This window comes from Rousettus aegyptiacus, unplaced genomic scaffold (assembly GCF_014176215.1).
Source record: "Rousettus aegyptiacus isolate mRouAeg1 unplaced genomic scaffold, mRouAeg1.p scaffold_m13_p_8, whole genome shotgun sequence".
NCBI classification, from domain to species: Eukaryota; Metazoa; Chordata; class Mammalia; order Chiroptera; family Pteropodidae; genus Rousettus; species Rousettus aegyptiacus.
The window spans coordinates 100,261,380-100,280,751 of NW_023416311.1; the positions used below are offsets into that span (position 1 = coordinate 100,261,380).

At 33.2% G+C, this 19,372-nt stretch overlaps 1 protein-coding gene across 7 annotated transcripts in view; it reads left to right on the forward strand.

Annotated features, from left to right (window-relative positions):
- CDH12 (cadherin 12) overlaps nucleotides 1-19,372 on the forward strand; it is an 812,943-nt gene that overhangs the window by 483,053 nt on the left and 310,518 nt on the right. For 6 of the 7 annotated variants that reach the window (XM_016137287.2, XM_016137288.2, XM_016137285.2 and 3 more), the window contains one exon: nucleotides 15,221-15,370. The gene's annotated coding sequence lies outside the window, so the exon portion shown is untranslated. The remainder of the gene's footprint in view (nucleotides 1-15,220; nucleotides 15,371-19,372) is intronic. The other variant, XM_016137289.2, reaches the window with a different exon arrangement.

The following is a 19,372-nucleotide window of genomic DNA, read 5'->3' on the forward strand; positions in this document are numbered from 1 at the left end:
TGGATGGCATTTTCTTCGTATAATTAACTGCTATGTATTAAACATATATTATGTCCCAAACACTTTAGTAAGCTCTGGTTTTACAAGAAATAAAATGTGCTCTCAGTACCAGAGAGACTTGAATATCCTGCAATGGAAAGTATTAGTTTTCTTATTTGGTATTAACAAATTACTATAAACTTTTTGGCATCTACCAGCAGCCATTTATTGTCTCACGTGTCTGCAGACCAGAAGATTGGGAAGGTGCAGCTGGGCTCTCTGATTAGGGTATCTCAAGGGAGAAGTCCAGTTTCACTGGGCTGGCCTATTATCTGGAGGACTGAGGGAAGAGTCAGACTAAGCTCATCCAGGTTGTCGGATGGGTCCCATATTCTCTCCCGTTCTCATCTGGGAATCTCTCTTAAATGGTAGAGGCTACTCTCAAGTCTTTTCTATAGGGCCTCCTCCATTTTTAAGCCAGCAATGGTGTCCTCATCTTTCAAATCTTTGGCTCTTCTGTTTCCTGTTGGAGAAAATACTCTGCTTTAAATTAGATTAGACTCACCAGGATAATCATCTTATGTACTGTCAGTTGTAGCTTTAATTACGTTTGTGAAAATTTATTTTGCTTTATTATAACATAACAAGAGTCATTGAGATTATTTTAGAATTCTACCTACCACCAACATAGAAAGGAGTAGAATACAAAGAATAGAGAGGTCGGCCTTGGCAGCGTTATCTTTATACTTGTATTTGATGTTGTGCTCCAGTAATGCAAACATCTGAACATATAAAGGAGTTAAAAGAAAAAGAAAAAGGAGTATTGTGGGAAAGTAGCTTAAAGGGGGTGCCAAGCTGAAGTCAATTAATAATCTATATCTGAATTCGTTGTTTTGTAATCTGTTTCATGTTACATTCTTGATCCCTAGGTATTTGATTTTTATTGCTGCTATGATTTGTGTCATTGCTACTGTTAGCCAACTACTAGGTATTTGATGGCAATATTATAAAAGATTTATTCTCTCTTTGGGAATTTTGCAGAGTTTTAAATCTTTAATCTAGTGAGTGTCTGGGTAAATCAGTCAGGGTTATGCCAGAGAAAAAGAATCCGTAGGTGTGTAAGTTAAGAATTGATTGCCAGGAATTGGCTTATGAAACTGTAGGAGCTGATTAAGCAGGTTCAGCATTTGTAGGTCAGGCTTGAACTTTGGGACACAGGCTGAGCAGCTGTCCCCAGGCCAAATTTCTTCCTCCCTCCCTCCCTCCCTTCCTTCCTTCCTTCCCTCCTTCCTTCCTTCCTTCCTTCTTTCCTTCCTTCCAGGAAAACCTGAGCTTTACTCTTAAAGACTTTCCATTGATTGAATCAAGCCCACTCAAACTAGGATAATCTCTCTTATTTAAGTAGGGACTTTAATTACATCTACTAAATGCTTTCACAGCAATACTTCGTGTTTGATTACATAACTGGGGACAGTAGCCTCGCCAACTTAACATATAAAAAACACCATTACTAGTTTTTGTTTTTAAACAGAGATATTTGCTTTCTTTCCAAAGTGTCCTTATACTATATTATAACCAGCACTTCCTTTTTACATTGATTTTCTCAAATGCATATTAGATTGTTAGATATCTCCATCCAGAAGTGTTGTAAGCAGGTCCGTGGTGGCTTTATGTATGACTCGCCCGTCATGGTACTTTAGGAATGATCATCCACCTACATATTTTATTTTGATAAACAACATAGACATTGATAGCACCAATAACATTATCTTTACACATTTTATAAACTCACTTTGATATTGCAGTTAAGTTCAGAGTCAACTCATACTTCAAGTTCTAGAGCTGTTCATTGACGTCCATAGTCAGGGTAGAAAAATGGTTTCGGGTTAAGCACAAAGTGCCATATTCTTGCGAATTATTTCTTCTCGATGTCGTGTTTGCTCATATTCAGAAGAAGGACTTTAGAGATGCTATGATGTAGAAAGGCATGACTTATTAATTTGGTAAACTTTTGAGGCTACTTTGGTTCTCTGAGCAAATCTGTTGTTTTACATGTAGACTTAAATTTCAAGCCTTCCTTTAGGTTACTTCAATTCATATATTATGCTATAGAATGACAAATCGACACTCTTTTCTCTAGGTAATTTCTAAGTGTACAAATAATAGTAGAAAGAAAAGGTCATTCATTGATCTATAAAAATGTATAGTCAATAAACTTTTCTCTATAAAACAGTGGTATTGTTTTGAAAGTTTCAAGGAAAAAATATTAAAAGCTTATGGCAAAGTTATAATCCTTTTTAGCAATTTTCAAATGTCATTTCAGTTGTATTACCAGTAATTGCTGTCACTGTCTTCAATTCATCATTTATTCATAGTGAACATAAAAGCCTGGAAAACTAGGAAGACAAAATGACTGATTTTAATTGTTATATGAAAGAACCTATTGGCATTATTTTGTTTTCATAGTTAATAAAAGTTCTGGGTTTTTTTTATATTTGAGTAAAAATATTTTTCTGAGGCTTACATGCTCAGTTCGAATTTTTTCTGAAGAAAAAATATTAAAGAACTCTGCTTTTGTATGTTTATAAGCTTAGAATTCCTTTCTATATTATTCTAAGAAAGTACCATAATTAAATGTGACCCAAAATCATCATTGTCTGTAAATATCACCGACAGAGTATACAGCCATATTGTTATGGTGGAGATTTCAGATACCTGAATGCCTTCGGCCTATTTTTGGCACTGCTATAAGATACATTATCTGATTATTTCAACTCACAAATTTTACTTAAGAAGAAAAAAATTAAATATAAATTTATTTCACTTCAAGTCATGATAATTTTACTTTGAAAGATGTTGGATCTGGCAGGTTTTTAAGCAAAACTAAAATATAATGCATACAAAGTACAGAAATAAAATGTTGAAAGTAGATATCATTTTATAAGTTTATGAATGTCACCATGTTATTTCATAAGGTGTTCTGTGTAAATCGAGATTATTTATTTAAGTTTCTTCCACAGAAAGCATAACTTAACTGAGTAAAAGAGGTGCACAATGTTACGGCACTATTCAACTCACAACTATTAAATTAAGTTGCTATTAAAAATGACTATTCAAGCCTCTGTTGGTATAGTCTGTTTGGTAAGCTACGGTCTTTTCATCAAATATGACCTACTCCCTTTTTTTTATGTAGACCACAAACAGAGATGTTACATTTTTAATGGTTACATTTAAATTTATTATATATGTACTTATGTAATATCTTCAGTTTAGCCTCTTTGCTGCAAACTCTAAAACATTTACTATCTAGTCCTTTAAAAAACGTTTGCCACCCTCTATGTCAAATGAACACAGAGCAATGAGGAAAACCTGAATTCTTGTTTATTGTTTTTAAATTATTACCTGTGTGACCTAAGACTGGATGCACTTAATTTATGTTAGCATCAATATCTTCATCTGTAAAATAGGCATAATAGTAATAAGATTTGCTCACCTTATATGCATAGTAATTTGCCAATGAAATGATGTGTATACATCTCTTAAAAAGCATGTAACACTACAAAAATGGATGTATTATGGAATCAGAATATACATAGGCTTGACTTTAAGAGCAGACTCTAGAGTAATTGCTGATTTACTTCACTTCCTAGCATTAATGATCTGGGGAGAGTTACCCTAAATTAATCTGTTACTTTACCTAGTAGACTTTCTGTAACAGTTCTTTGCAAGAGTTGGAACGCCACTAAGAAGTATTCCTTCACAGGTCCCTGTGTCCCTGCTTAGTTCTTACTTAATTCCCTCCCGGAAATCTGCCTCTATTGCTCACAGGCAGTGACAAATCTGATAATAATTGGATTCTTCTGAAATGTCATTTTTATGAGCTCAGCCCTCTTTGTGGTTCAGTTGCCTAGAAAACTCCTGACTCTTACCTCACTCTGCGATTTGGGTACCCACTGTGTCTTTTATTCCCAATTCATTGCCTCTCAGGGGAGCTTCCCTAGGTGCATCAGATTTCCACAGCTCCTTTCTATGCTGATTTTGAGGGCCTGGCTCTATCCTGACTTAATCTCCTCCCCAGTGGTTCTAGAATACTGGCAGGCCATTGCATGTAGAACTTGAGTGAGTCAAGCCCCAACATGAACTACAAATGGGTAAGGATTCCCTTTACCTATGTGGACGTCATATATCTCACTTGCTTGCATGACAGCAATAGTCTAAGTGCCTACTATAAAACTTAAGAATGAAATCCTTCTAGTGGATATCCTCACATTTTATGCCGGGTCACAGAATCAGTGATAAGCCATGATCTCAAGCTCGTTTTGTCTGAGAACCACATAAGCAAAAATCACTTATAACAATGACCCTTCTGTACTAAATCAAACACAAATATTTGTCTCGGACTGCTAAAATCCTGTCGATTTTTATGCCTTCTATATGTTCAAGAGATTATGTCAGCTTTCTGTTTAGGGCAGCTCCAGGGAACTCCTCAATTTCAGACAGCTTCAGGGATCAACTGTGTTCCTGAGTCACTCATACTGACTGCCAAACTTCAGACCTGCTGAGCATTAAGTATTTACCCATAAAGCATCTGAGTTTGAGCACATTTATTACCTTGAACCAGCCTATTTCCTTAGCTCTTCTAAAATAGTCTGGGTTGAGTGGATGGTGCTAAGAGGGGCTGCCTCCATAGAGATTCTTAGCTAAGCTGTCCAGTCAAGGAAATGTCAAAACGTGATTCAGAAAAGCCTGAACTATTCCATCAGGTTGCTCACTTTGAAAGCAATCAAAGTTCACCAGTACAGGATAATAGTCTTCATATTATCTATAAGCTTTAGATAAAAAAACATAAAGTTTGTGTCATAATAATTCTGGAATAATTAGAAGTATTCAAATTATTTATAAAAGGATTACTTTTGTTCTTATTAGAATTTTTATGTATTTAAATTATCGTTAAATCATCTTGCTTTAGAGTGTTTCATAATTATGTGATTTTTTTTCTTAATTAAAGCTAGTAAAAGCAGAGTGTAGCAATTTACCATAATTCATTATTTTGCAACTAACTCTGAGTATGTGTGTCCTCTGTCATTAATATAATAAATTGTATGCTTCAATTATAAATGAAGGTATAAATTGTGAAATATCAATTTTCTCAAGAAATATTTATTAATAACATATGAGTCTCATCTTTTTATATTCATAGCACTGAGTTTAAAATCAGTAAAAGAAAAAAACTTAAAATGAAAATTTTATGAAATGAAAAATAACTCACTTTTTAAGTGGAGAAGAGAATATAGAGTATGTATGTGAATTAAACACATTCAATTAAATTGTAAAGTTGGCTCGTCATTATGAAATATTACTTACATAAAAAAGGCACCTTAAAGTAACTAGTGTTTTCTCTTTTAGAAATCAAGAACCCAATTCTTGGTCTTTAGATAAAAAAAATAACACTATGTGATAAAGGTAAATGGTCCTTGCTTTGTAGCCCCTTTGAGAAAACTGCCCTGAATGAGATATTTCTGGTGCGGTAAATTGTGATAACTTTTCATATTCCCAAGCAGGGCATGAGCATCTGGAAATTTAATTCCTCAAAGATTTCTCTGTGCTGCTTTTAAGCAGAATAGTAAAATGATGGAGCAGGTAAACATCTGTCAGTTATAGAAAACCGATATTTTGTTCAATAGGGCATTCATTAGACTGTATATTCAGCAAATATTTACTGTCTATTTTGTTTCTAGTACTTGCATTAAACACTGTGAAAATTATCAAATAGTATAAGTTTTTTTTATATAAACACCTATATTTAGAGAGACATCAGATAAACCCCAGGAATAAAAAACCAGTGACTGGGAAATTATATCCTGATAACAAAAGATCAGCTTTCATCTTTGAAATGGTGAGAAATCACTTTATAGACAGATCAAGGAGAATTTTTAATTATAGACAAGAAATTTGCATTTTATTCAATAAGCAACTGGGGACTTACTGAGGTTTAATAATAATGTCAATTATCTAGTTTTATAATAAGCATTTTTGGATGTTGGTCTTAGTCGCTATCAATAGGATATCTTGGGAAATGAGAGTTGTAGCTTTTGGAATTGAGTTTAAGATATTATTGGCCAGCTAACTTATTTGAGAGGTATACAATGAATACTGTATACTACTAGAAAGAATATACATGCAGTGCAAATGCAGTAATCCAGTAAGTTAGACTAAATTGTCAAGGTAGGCCCATCGGCATTAGTCACTTAAAGCCAAAACAAAACACAGTATGATAAAGTGATGTAAAACAAATTAAAAAATAATAAATGAGCCCTTTTCTTTTTACACAGCACATCGAAATATTTACAGATGGAATAACACAATGTCTAGGATTTGCTTCAAAAGTAGCTAAGACAAAGTGAGAGAACAGAGTGAGAAAATATAGAGGAAACGGGATTGGCCATGAATAGCTAAATGACAAAGCCGGATGATGGGGACATAGGTGTCTATCATTGCTGTTTCCTCTCCTGTTTATATTTGTCTGAAAGTTTGTAACAGAAAGTTGGAATTAAAAAAAAATGAAATTAAATAAAGGAAAATACAGTTCACCCTTGAACACCATGGAGGTCAGGGGCGCCAAAGCCCCCGAAGTCAAAAATGTGTGTATAACTTCTGACTACAGGGTTGGTTCTAGGACCCCCTGTGAATACCAAACCCAAGAATGCCCAAGATCTTTCCATAAAATGATGTAGAACAATGCTCACAATAGTCTCTTGTATTCCTATTCCAGTGCTGACATGAATCTCAGATTTCCCTCCTCCACTCAAACGAGAATTTTTCTAGAGTTATCCAACAGTGAAAGCATGGTGGAGGTGTTGCCAATACCAGAATATTTATATATTTTTTTCTGGCTAAGGTGTCTTTCTAGAAACCACACCTCCACACGGTAGCTGATTTATTACTCGACGGGATTGAAATCCATTTTCTCGATTTTTAGCCATTCTTGAAGAAAAAGGATAGAGTAAAAATGAGAATATATATAATACCAGTCTTTGACCCTAAGAAGCTGGTACTGAATTAGTTCAGTTGATGTAACTTATCTCTGAGAGAATCAACATCCACTTTAGGAGATCTTTCATTTATTTAAACTTAAATTTTATGAAAGTATATAAATTGTAGCTTCCACTTCCTTTTGTTTGTATAGACATATACAAAAAGCAGGAAAAAATGGAAAAGGAAGGGATAAATAACACAAATTAGGACTATCCCTTTTCTTCATTTTATCTAGTGTACACATCTTACAAATAAGAAACAGTGAATTAACCTAACAAAAACACTCCGAGATCAATTTTAAAAAATTAGTTTCTCGTGATACTTAACTTTCTATCATCTATCGTCTATCTATCTATTATCTATCTATCATCTATCTATCTATCTATCTATCTATCTATCTATCTATCTATTATCTATCATCTCTCTATCATCTATCATCATCTACACTTGTGTTGTATTATAATCTATTTTCTATAAAAAACTGAAAACCTTTTCATATTAAAATATGTTGCTAGAATGTTAGTAGATGCATTCATTTATCAAATTTCCACATTTATATCTAATCAATAATACTACACATTAGTGTTTACAGCTTTTTCACCATTATAAACTGATATAACACACAATATTTTCTCAATAAACATCTATACTTATCAATCTATATGTACACACACATACGTATACATAGAGCATTTTGTTATAAATGTCAAAATTGCTCTCCTGAGATATAGTAGCAATTTATATGTCCACCAGTAATTCGTTATTATGCTTTGCAATATTCTTGCTAAAAAATGGGACAATATTATTTTATTTTACAAGTTTAATGGGAAAAATCTCCTCTGTATTCACAATATAAACAACAATGTGGCATATGTTTGGTCGAAATGCAATTGGACGTATCGTTAACAATTAAAAACAAAGTTTTATTTGGGATTTACAGAGTACGTATTTTGCCTATTTAACTAATAACAGTTACTAATATTTATTGAGCTCTCAGTTTGTAACGTTACCTTTTTTGGTGCTGCCTGCATACTAACTCACTTAATCTTATTTCTGCATATACATGAACTCATTTCATACTATTTTTCTTTTTAATCTGAGAAGACAACCCAGTGTATATAAAGCGAAGAGCCCAAGGATTCACAATTGCTGTTTGCGATCGCCGTGTTGCTGCATCGTTTTAATCCGAGGGAGTGAGCCCCCTATTTCCTGTGTTTTTATCACTGCATCATTATTACAAAAACTTAAGTCCATGTATTTGATGTATACGAGGCGGTAAAAGTGTTATTTCAGACTATTCACCAACAGCCTGAGATACGTTAAAACCCTGTATTACTGTGGAGAGTTTAAATTATTTTAATAAGGAAAATAGAGTCAGTGAGGCAAATAGAAGTCACTTATTCTTTATGTTGTGGCAGGAAATTATTGACTTTTGCCAAGAATGAAAAAGACCAAGTTGACACGAGGGAAAACTGGATATTATAGTCAGTGTAACTGAGGGTAGAATGAAACATGACATTCAGAAGTTAATGGAGTCACCGTGAAACCCAAATAAAAAGTTATATTTGGTAAACAAGTAAATGCAAGTAGGAAGAGGACCCTTTTTAGAGCCACTGTAACAATACTAACTGTATGATACTATATAACATATCTTCATCGTAAGGCCTGTCAAATGCAGTTACAGCCTGAGAAAGCCCAATTATTTTTCTGTAAAATAGAGTCACCTGCTGTGACATAGAAGATATGTTATGGTAAGATTTCAGTACACATTAAGCAGAAGATAGAAACAAATGGACAGTGACATATGTGTATCAAGAAATGATCAAGCATTTTACAGTGGTCATTGTTTGAAATCAAATGGAACTTTATTTCCCTGTATAAAATTTTACTGAAATGTTATCTGGATAGGTACCAGGGCCTTGTTTAAAATTGTCATAAACTTTGAATGGGCAAAGCTGTATACAATTTAAGAAACTGTTAGAAATAGAAAGTAGGTGATTTTATTCCATCTTAAATTTGGTTTCTTTGGAAAACAAGAAAGAGAATTAAAGCCGTGTTAATCGTTATCTTATTATGAATATAACATGGCATTAACAGTTTACTTATGGTAACGTTTTATTAAAGAAGAAATGGAGAAGACGCATAATTTTACAACTTTATTCAGGCATAACATATAAAATAAGCAGCACATACTTAAAGGATAAATGAGATGAATTATGATAGGTGTATACACCTGTGAAACCACCCCCATAATCAAGCTACTAAACATTTTTCTCATTCCAAAGGTTGCTCGTGCCCCTTTGCCATCCCTTTTTTCCACCCCCATTGTCCCTCAACCACTTTTCTGCCTTCTGTCATTATAGTTTAGTTTCCATATTTTTGAACTTGACATAATTAAAAATATATATTAGTTACTTGTTTGTTTCTGGCTTTTTTCATTTAGAATAATAACCTTGTGGTTCAGTTTTTTAGTATGTTAGTATTTTGTTTCTTTTAATTGTAAGTAGTGTTTAATTGAATGAATGTACAACAGCTTACCAATTCATGTGTTGATGGACATTTGGATATTTTTCCACATTTTTTTTCAATATTATGAATAATATCAATTGTTTGTGTATAAGTCTTTAAATAAACATATACTTTCTTTTTTGGAGGGAATATCTTGTAGTCAAATAGCTGCATCACCCAATAGGTATGTGCGTAACTTTTTAAGAAACTACCAAAGAGTTTTCAATGTGGTTTCCTCATTCTATAATCCCACGAGCTGTATATGAGAGTTATAGGTATTCCGCATCATTGCCAATATGTGGTATTGTTAGGGATTTTTCCTTTCAATTTTAGCTATGCTGATAGGTATATGGTGGTAGAAATGGCTTTAAACAAGTCTGTATATAATTTCAAATTAACAAATTAATCTAAGTTAGGACTTTATTATCCCAGGAATTTTTAGTGAATGGTAACTTAGTTTTATACTATTTATCACATTACTGCTTCCAGGTCTTCCCATGTTTTCTAACTTTACATTCACTCTTCATTTTTTCTGACTCTCAAAACAGGTAAAAATATCTTCTCGTAAATGAATTTACCTGCCTTCTTTCTACTAAACAATACTGCTCATAAATATATTTGTTTAGTGACTTATATTTTAGTTATTGCTAAAAATGTGTGTGGTTTGGAGTTTATAAGCATTTTCTAATCTCCTAATTTTCAGTAGTTTTAAGCAAATTTAATATGAAGTGAGTTTAATTTTCTTAAAGTTTTATATATTATTTATTTCATTTTGTTTAAACATTGATTATACCTAAAGATACCAAATAGAATAAATTTGAGCTAACAGGAATGGGGTAAAATGCTAAGATATTATGTCTACTAAGAACTATTTATTTTATTTTAATTACACTCTGCAATTTTTGTTGTTATTTTAAAATACCTACTAAAGTAGAATTGTGGTTTTTAAAAATACAAAATATATTAATATTATATGTTCATTTTTCAATTATTCTCCCTAGTTTAAGTTAATTCTCTATACTTTTAATTAAATCACTTTTCATTTTTAACTGACCAAGATAATAAAGATCCATTCTTGATGCAATATAGCAGCCATGTCCCTTCAAAGGAATGCATTATAATTATTTTAGAAAATTAAGTAATATTATTGACCTTAGCAATTTTTTTCATCTATTTCATGTGCAATTTAAAATCAGTGACTTCTGACTAATAATCGCATTACTCCAATTATGAAACAAAATATTTTTATCATAATATCGTTTATAGAATAAAATAAAACTGTTAGAGGCATGGTAGGGTAGGACAGGGAAGAAAAAGTCTAAATGTATACAACCTTTTCTTTTTTTACTACTTGATTATTTCTGAATTAAGTAGAGAGGATATCACAGATCATTAGTCAAATAGATAACATAATTTTATAGCTGACTGAAATCTTAGAGATAATATTGTCTAATTTCCTCACATTTTCCAATGAAATTAGCTAGAAGCTTTTTAAGTGGCTCAAAGTTATAAAGCCAGTTAGTGCCAGAATTTTGACTCTAGTCCAAACTTTCTGATATCCAATCTAGCTTTCTTTATTTCTAGAAGTTTATAATTTCTCAAATTCATGAGTGAATGTGAGCAAAACTGACCTCAGAAAAGAAAAATGTTGACCTTAAAGGTTGGCAAATTCAGCTATTCCACCTCTATGACTTATATATAAGCAGAAAAATATACAATACATAAGATTCTCTTAACGTTCAGCAAACATTCCTCTGTTAGCATCAGTTTGATGATCCTGCTGAAAGATCAGCATGTTATTACTTTGTTAAGCTGCTCCCTTTTTGTTTGTTTTGTTTTTAAATATATATTTAAAACAACATATTGTGGAATTTTTTCTCTCTTGTTAATTAAATAATCACAAAATAATGCACGGAGATAATATTCGAAGCTAAAGTTTATAGAGAAGCAAGATGATATTCATGAGTCATAGGATCAACAGTTAAACCACTTTGTTAATGTAGTAATAGTCAAGATCTAGAAAAGTCTATCAGAAATCTAAGTGGAGAAATTCCTGTATATATAAATCACAAACTTCCTACCAGCACAGAGTGATTTTTTCCTTTATTACATCACAACTACAATTCTCAGTTTTTAGAACAACCCTAGGTAAATGGAGAAAGTGTGGCTTCCATTTAGATATCCATTTACATTTTTTATCGATTACACCATGACTCAGACAAACATATTTGTAAGACATGGTGGAGAGCAACACACCTCGTGTCAAAAGGTCACCAGGTTTCCCACTAAGCATCAAAGACCAAAGGACAATCAATCACTTGCTCTTTTTATTCCTAATTTCTCATCATTAAAATATGAGTAAAATACTTATCGTAACCTATTTCACAAGATTCCTGTAATAATCAAATGAGATAATAGGTGGGAAATTTCTTGGCATACTTTAAGGATGACTTAATTTGAGTTTTTTTTATTTTTTAGGTAGAATTTTTATTAGAAGCCTTGAAAAAGCATGATCACAACATTCTCTAAGATTAAGAATGTGTCTGAGAATTTCCATAGAAATTCTTACCAAGAAATGGTAGGGATTTATATGAGATTTAAGAAACTTCTAGATAAGGTATGAACATGCTAGAAATGAATTTTTCAGCTCCATAGTTCTTTTGAGGTTTGCTATTACATTACTTCTGTTGGAGAACTGAGATATTAGAAATCATCATCATTTTGACCTAATATATTTCTAGTAAATGTTCTTGAGATAGCTATAGACTAGAGGAGGGTCATTTTCCTGTTTAAAAAATAAGCGGTACTTACTATTTTTGAGGAAGAGTAAGAATGAATTATCTGAGATAAAGCTTTTCAAAATTGAAAAATTTGTGCTGCTATTTTATCATTTGGAAATTCTAGATTGAATTTACTTTTTAGGCTGAAGTTTATTTTTATTGAATTTTATTTTCTGCTAAAATAAACACAACTGTTCTGGCTAAACTGTTACAATACACTATTTTATCAGTCACAAAGCTAATTTTTTAAGGATGCGAAAATGCATGTTGTAAGTCATAAAAACAAGATAATTTTTCTATTCTTTTGGGAAGAGGTATTTTCATTTGGGAATTTCTATGCATCAAGATGTCATAGATTAATTGATATGAGGTTTAATTCTGAATTTGCTCTCTGCTGGCTGAGTGACATTGGTTAATATACTTAACTTCTCAGAGTCTTAGCTTTATTGATAAAAATTTTAAAAAGATAATAATGCCTGCTTAATAGTATTCATTTAAGGATTTCAAGAACAATAACCGTAGCTAAAGTGCATGCAGAATATCTCGCACATAGCAAGCATTTAATATACGGTACCTTTGATTATCACTTCTGTACCTTCTCTATTCTTCCCACAAAATAGTTTTATTTTGCTTTGTTACTCGTGAGTGCACATCCTCATAAAACCAATTATTTGTTTAATGTAGGTAAAACCCCAAATCAACAAAACTACTTCAGTCACACATACCCTCTGCAGAAAGACCCCTACATCCTGTGAAACTGGTCATTTGGAAATATCATCAATGCAAACTTATTTAGTCAGGGCTTTCTAGGTAGAAATTATTGAGTATGGCACAAAGTTAGCTTAATTTAGAGTGCACTTGTTTTAGTTGCCGATGATAATTGCTAGTGAACGAGCTTGAAGAAAATAAGCACTGTCTTAAGGTTTTAAAAAGTTTTCAATAGAGGTCCTCATTTAAGATCCTCGGAATGACAGATGGCTTTAACTGCATGACCACTGAACATCAGAACTATGGGAATCCATCGGATTTTCACTTACGGGTGCTGTGTAAACAGCTAGTAAGGTCACTGTAGAAGAAATTAACAGTTACATTTCCTGTACTGTTTATTTACAATTTGTGTGCATCAATTTCAATTGAAGCAGCCTCTTTTCTGCTGGAATGCTGTGAGTCTAATGTAATTGGATAAAGAGTTTCCTACTTAACAGCAGCAGAAGTTATTCTTCCTCTCCTGGGATGGGTTGACTGGTTTTCTCCCGTTCAGCTCTCACCCTCCACCAGCTGAGGGAGCAGGAGACCTCGGGTGCGTGGGATGCAGGTTCAGCCCACCTGGGTCTTTTCATGGCTGCACCTCTGTTTCAAGTTCAAGCGTCTGCCCTATCATAGCAAATCAGTTACACTGACGTTTCACTGTGTCAAAGAAGTTCCATCGGAGAGTTTATATTTTAAGGAAATACCTTTTTTTTTAAATTTACTTTGGAGTATATATGACAAATTCCCCACTATGTTTTGTGCATCTCTTTACTGAAATGTGTTTTTTTCCTAAAATATATGTAAATATTTAAATATTACAATGCAAATACAGTCTCCCCCCCCACACACACACATGCACACACACACACACACACACACACACACACACACACACCCCAAGAGAATGTCATACGTCCTCAGTGAGACCCACTTGGAAACATAGAAATGCTGAATGTATCACACAGTACCATTGTGAGAGGACACTCGTCAGCTTTCTCCCCGGCAATCAGATTTTCCTCATTTTCAAGACACCCAAATGACTTTTTTCATCTTTTTTTTTTTATGTTATTCAAATAATTTTCTCCCATAGAAGTGAAAACTGTCCAAAATTAACCATTTGGAACTTTGGCATTTAGTTATGCGATCTTTTTGCGAGAATGAGATCTCTTCGGGGAAGTGGTTAACTTTTGATGTAAGATGGCCAGGTGGTCAGAGGATGGGTATCAGCAGGTTGTTAACAACAGCGCATGACTATGTTTAAAATGTTGTTTCACATTTTGATTCTTTCATATCCTTGCTTGTTTGGTTTTAGAAAATTTGTATTTCAACAGATAATAAAGAGATGATTCAGTTAAGTGTAATGTTGTAATCCTCATGTTACTCAGGATAATGGTTTAACATAAACATTTCTACAAGTGTGATGATACTTTAAGAAAGCTATTTGCAAAACTACACAAGCAATGCTGTATTCTCTATGCCTTGGTTTGAGTCTTTTGTCTGTAAGAAACTGCCAAACATGCTAATTTGGTATGAATACTTCCTTTTTTTTTTTATAAATCAGAGAGTTGTGCTCTGGAGGGCTGTGATAAACCTTTAAATTCATTTCACTTAGACAAAGGTTGAAGTATGTCCCAGGCTTGGGGCAAAGACAAGCACAGCTATCTCTTTTATCACATGGCTTTAAACATTTTTCAGCTTTAGGCTTGTCTTGCAAATCAGCTCTATCAGTCTATTAATTGCTTTACTGTACCTGATACCTAACTGGAATGCACCTTGCGAAACAGCAGGAGAAAGCACATTTGTTTAAGTCCTCCCATGGCTTAACACCGTGGCTAATCTCCTTGCAAATTATAGTCATAGTTGTAGTTCATCTATTATGCTGGAAAAGACAACATTCCCGAGTGGCCTTGGTGCCTTTTCCAATTCCCAGGAGACCTAGGAACCCTCTGCATGTTTTGCCTGTGCACAGGGAGTGTTCTCTGCTAATCAGGTCAATGATTATCGCCCAGCCTGGGGGACCTAACAGGAGCCTATCACAGCAGTTAGGGAGCCACCAGTCGCAGCAGGCTCACAGAGGGTCTCCCCTTAAGAAACATCGTTTAGTCTTCATTTACTCACTGGAACCTCTGAGGATTTCAGCTTTTTTTTTTTTTTTTTTGTCCTCTTAGACAGAAAGGGGCTCAATATAAACAGGAAAAAGAAGCACAGCATGCAGCTACTGAGAGGGTGTTGATTGAAAACTTCTTCGATCTCCTCGCCCCATTCACGGTTTATTTGACTGATTTCTCACCTCGTTCACAGAGAATATTTCAATTAAGGTAAGTGCTGCTTGATCTGGGTGTCTGCATCGCACTGGATTTCTGCATTGAAAGTTCTTACTGACTAAACTGACATTCTGCACTGCAGCAAGTGACTGTTTGTGTCAGGAAACGGCTTAGTTTATAAGCAACTGTCCTAGAATGAAAACTGCCGTTTGGATAATGATATTTCAGACGCATTTGTTTTGAAATGATAGAATTCTGACTTACATCAAAAGAGAGTAAAAGAAAATGTGAAAAAAGAATTAATTTCTCATTTTACCCTTTTAATAATTTAGAGAACTGTGCAGTGCTAAGGTAACTAGATTTTGATTGAAGTGTTTTGTTGATGTCATATGGTATAATCTCGGAGTCTAAAAGCTTCAAAGTTAAATTAGATGGAAAGAAAATTTGCAAATGAGAGTTGAAATTTTGTGGAGCTTTCTACTTTAACAATATTCCTGAGATCTTTCTGGGTTTAAGGATTTAGAACTAAATCCTTGAATATTTTAATAGTGTCCATTTAAGAATTAAAGTTAAATTAACTTCTTAATGTGATGTAGTTGTTAGGAAAAATGACCGAAAAGAATTAATATGCCATTGCTATGATTTATAGTTCTTATACAAGAAAGATGCATTTATTTTAAGAGCTAGATTAATTTTTTTAAAAAGTCTTTCTAAAATGCTTATTTTAGAAAGGAGATTTCTTCAATAAGAAATAAAGTTAATGTGTTTATTGAAACTGTGGCTTTTATAGTTGAAGTTGTACTTTGTGATGCAACTAGAGTGAAATGAGGTTATTTGCATTTTATATAGTTTAGGGAAATTATCTAGGTAATTTAAGTAAACTAGTCCACATTGTTCTAAACCCATTTTCCTTATAAATTTGTTAAAAATATCTACAGAAAATGGAAGCAACTTTTTTCCAAAGTTAGATTGAATTATCTGAATTTTTTTTTTTTCTACTTTACTTTGCACATAAAAATATAGCCTGGTGGTTTTATTCTAGATTATGATAAATTTCTATGTAATCAGGAATTATAAAATAATTCTATCATTATAATTATAAATAACTGATTGATTGGCTAGCACAAGTGAATAATAGCACCCACTTATCTTGTTGTCATGTAGTGCTTATACTTCAAAATGCTTCTCAAATAATAAAACAAACACCATTGAAAATATAAATATATACCATCATAAGATACACACTTAGACAAACCGAAGTTCAATAACTAATGTGTTATTGCTAGAGCACTATGTAACTATTTTGTGTGAAGATTTATAATGGTATTTTAGATGTGCTTTGTAGAATGAGCACTCATATTTCATGAAATCTTGTTTCCACCTTCCTCCTATGGGTATCCTGAGATGGAACATTTTATTAAGATGTTAGAACATGGTTTATATTAATTGGCTCTCCTTCTGAAATTCTCTGGAGAACTTTTAAAACTGATATTGATGTTATTGCATCTCCCATAAGAATAAACTATTTTGGGGATACCCGTAGGCGCTGACATGTACTTGCTTGTTGACTGTATGTTTTTAGCCCAAGCCTGGAGACATTTGTCTACCCCTGTTGCACTGAGACTTCTGTTTTCTCTGAGGGACAGTTTCTCAGCTTATTCAAAGGTAGCTGAGAGAAGAGTGTGCTGACCATAGTTACTGTCATTGGGTCTTTGAAGTCTTCTTTTTTCAAGCAACTTTAATAAATAGCAAGAGACAACATTAACCAAATAGGGCCACATTTGCTAGTGACAAACTTGTCCATTGCAGAAAACATCTCTGTATTTTGAACTATTCTTTGCCCCAAGTTCAAAATTGACGGTGATATCCTACCCATTGAATTTTCATTGAATGCACTTACTTTCTCACTTCATAGATTGACCATGGAAAGATATGTACAGTATATAAGGAAATGTTTATATTTAAAAATGAAGACAATCGTAGTTCTCATTCAAAAAGATAGATCCAAGGCTTTTAAAAGGAGCTATCATTGTGGCTGTCTTAATCTGCATTATACAGGATGAAAGGGAATGGAGAAAATCATGGGTATGATTGATAATTAGGAATAATTTATATTCGGTAACACCCAGCTCCTCACTCAGATTTCCTTTTTTCCTCTCCACTTATTACATTATTCCTAAATCCCTCCTTAACTCTAGATTCTATCTTGAAACCCGTGTTTCACGCATTTTGTGGTATTTTATTCCTTCTGTGAGGTCAGAAAACATCTTATAGTATAACCTCACTCAGAGTAGGCAGTTTCAAAATTTAAAAAATCTGTTAAAACTTCATAAAAGTTACCTTAAAATTTATAACCTGTTTCTCAGTACATGGTATTTTCAATGAAAGACAGTATGGGAGAGGCAGCGTTTAACATGCCTCCTAAATGCCAGATAGCTAGGGTCTTTGTATGTATGATCATATAATTGTCAAGTAAAAATGATGACATGGAGGTTATTTACCCTGATTGTTCAGGTAAGGAGTGTGCGGTGATCTACGGCTCAAGCTCAGGTCATGCTGTGGTTAAGGTTTATAATCTTTACATTCTACTTTATCATCTTGTGTTTGTGAACTTTTCCAATATTTGATGCGATACTCATGAGTAATTTAAGATGCTAAAGTTAAGATAGTACATCTTAATTATATTACCCTCAGAACAGATTAACTTGATTTACTCAAAATAAGTGATTTCATAAATTCCATAGCCACTAGTGTTTAAAATAAGCATAAACTTTCTGAAAGAGGTTAGTACTCAAGTCTTTGCATCCAGAAAATCTGATTACTATTGACAGAAAAAGCACTTTATGATATGGATAATCAGTACTGAAATTTAGTATTCGTAATATGTATATCTTTCCAAGGAGAGTTGTCATACTTAGGATAAAATCAAATAAAAAATAGCTAAAAATTCAATGTCACTTATATTGAAATGAGGTTAAAAGGAAGATAAGGATATGTGTTTGTGGCAAAACACATCTACAATATTAGAAAATATAAAGAAATTAACAGTTGGAATGAATATTGCCAAGTGGACTAAAAACAGATTTAAATGTACAGGAGTCCTTTTGCTCTACTGACTACATAAACTCCCCATTTTTACAGAGATTTACTATAGCTTATTATGTGATACTGTGATAATATTATCCAACCCAAAATTTGATTCAATCTGTGACAAACAGGAGAGAGTAAATTAGGGTGGACCTGGAAAATCTAATATGATTAGCTGTCATATCCAAGGATCTACTGAGATGGGAACTGGAAGTTAGTTATAAAACATGCATAGTTATAAAACATGACCACTTATTGTGTTCCAACACATTCTGAAGCATCTAAAAAGATCACATTGTACCAGATTGAGGATATATGAAAGTTCAGATGTGGGACTTGGAACCACATGAGAGGTTAAATGCACTTGAATTTGGACAAGTATGTGTGTATATTTGACTTTCAGGGAATCTATTGCATGGTTAAGTGAACAAATTTATTTTTGTTTTAGAATTTTAGAAAAATGGCAGACAGTGGGTGGCCACATCTGCTAGTATTGACTTGGGAAAGTGTTCACGTTCTCCTATTTCTTGACTGCAATCTAAAAGGAAATCCCACATTCTTGCCTCTATTCTTGCTGAATAATCAAACTCAAAGTGAACTATTCAAATTTAATGTCACTCACATTCTTAGGAGAATAACATTGTGACCCTTTCATTTCAGAAATAGGACACGCCTAACATTTAATACTCATTGCCTGATAATGAGTTATCCGATGGAGCCATAAGATCTGTGAAAATAAAAACTTGATTTTCTCACTACTAAAGCTACAATGCCTAGATTAGCATCTATCATATAACTACGTATTACAGGAAAGAAAGAATGAAAGAAGGAAAGAATAGAGGAAGAGTGATAAGGATCAAAGAAACTTTCAATCTTGACTCCCATAACTTTATGCATTCTCCCTCTACTATCTTAGTAAATGCGATTGCAGCCTAACCAGTGGGTCAAGTTAGAAATCCAGCTATTATT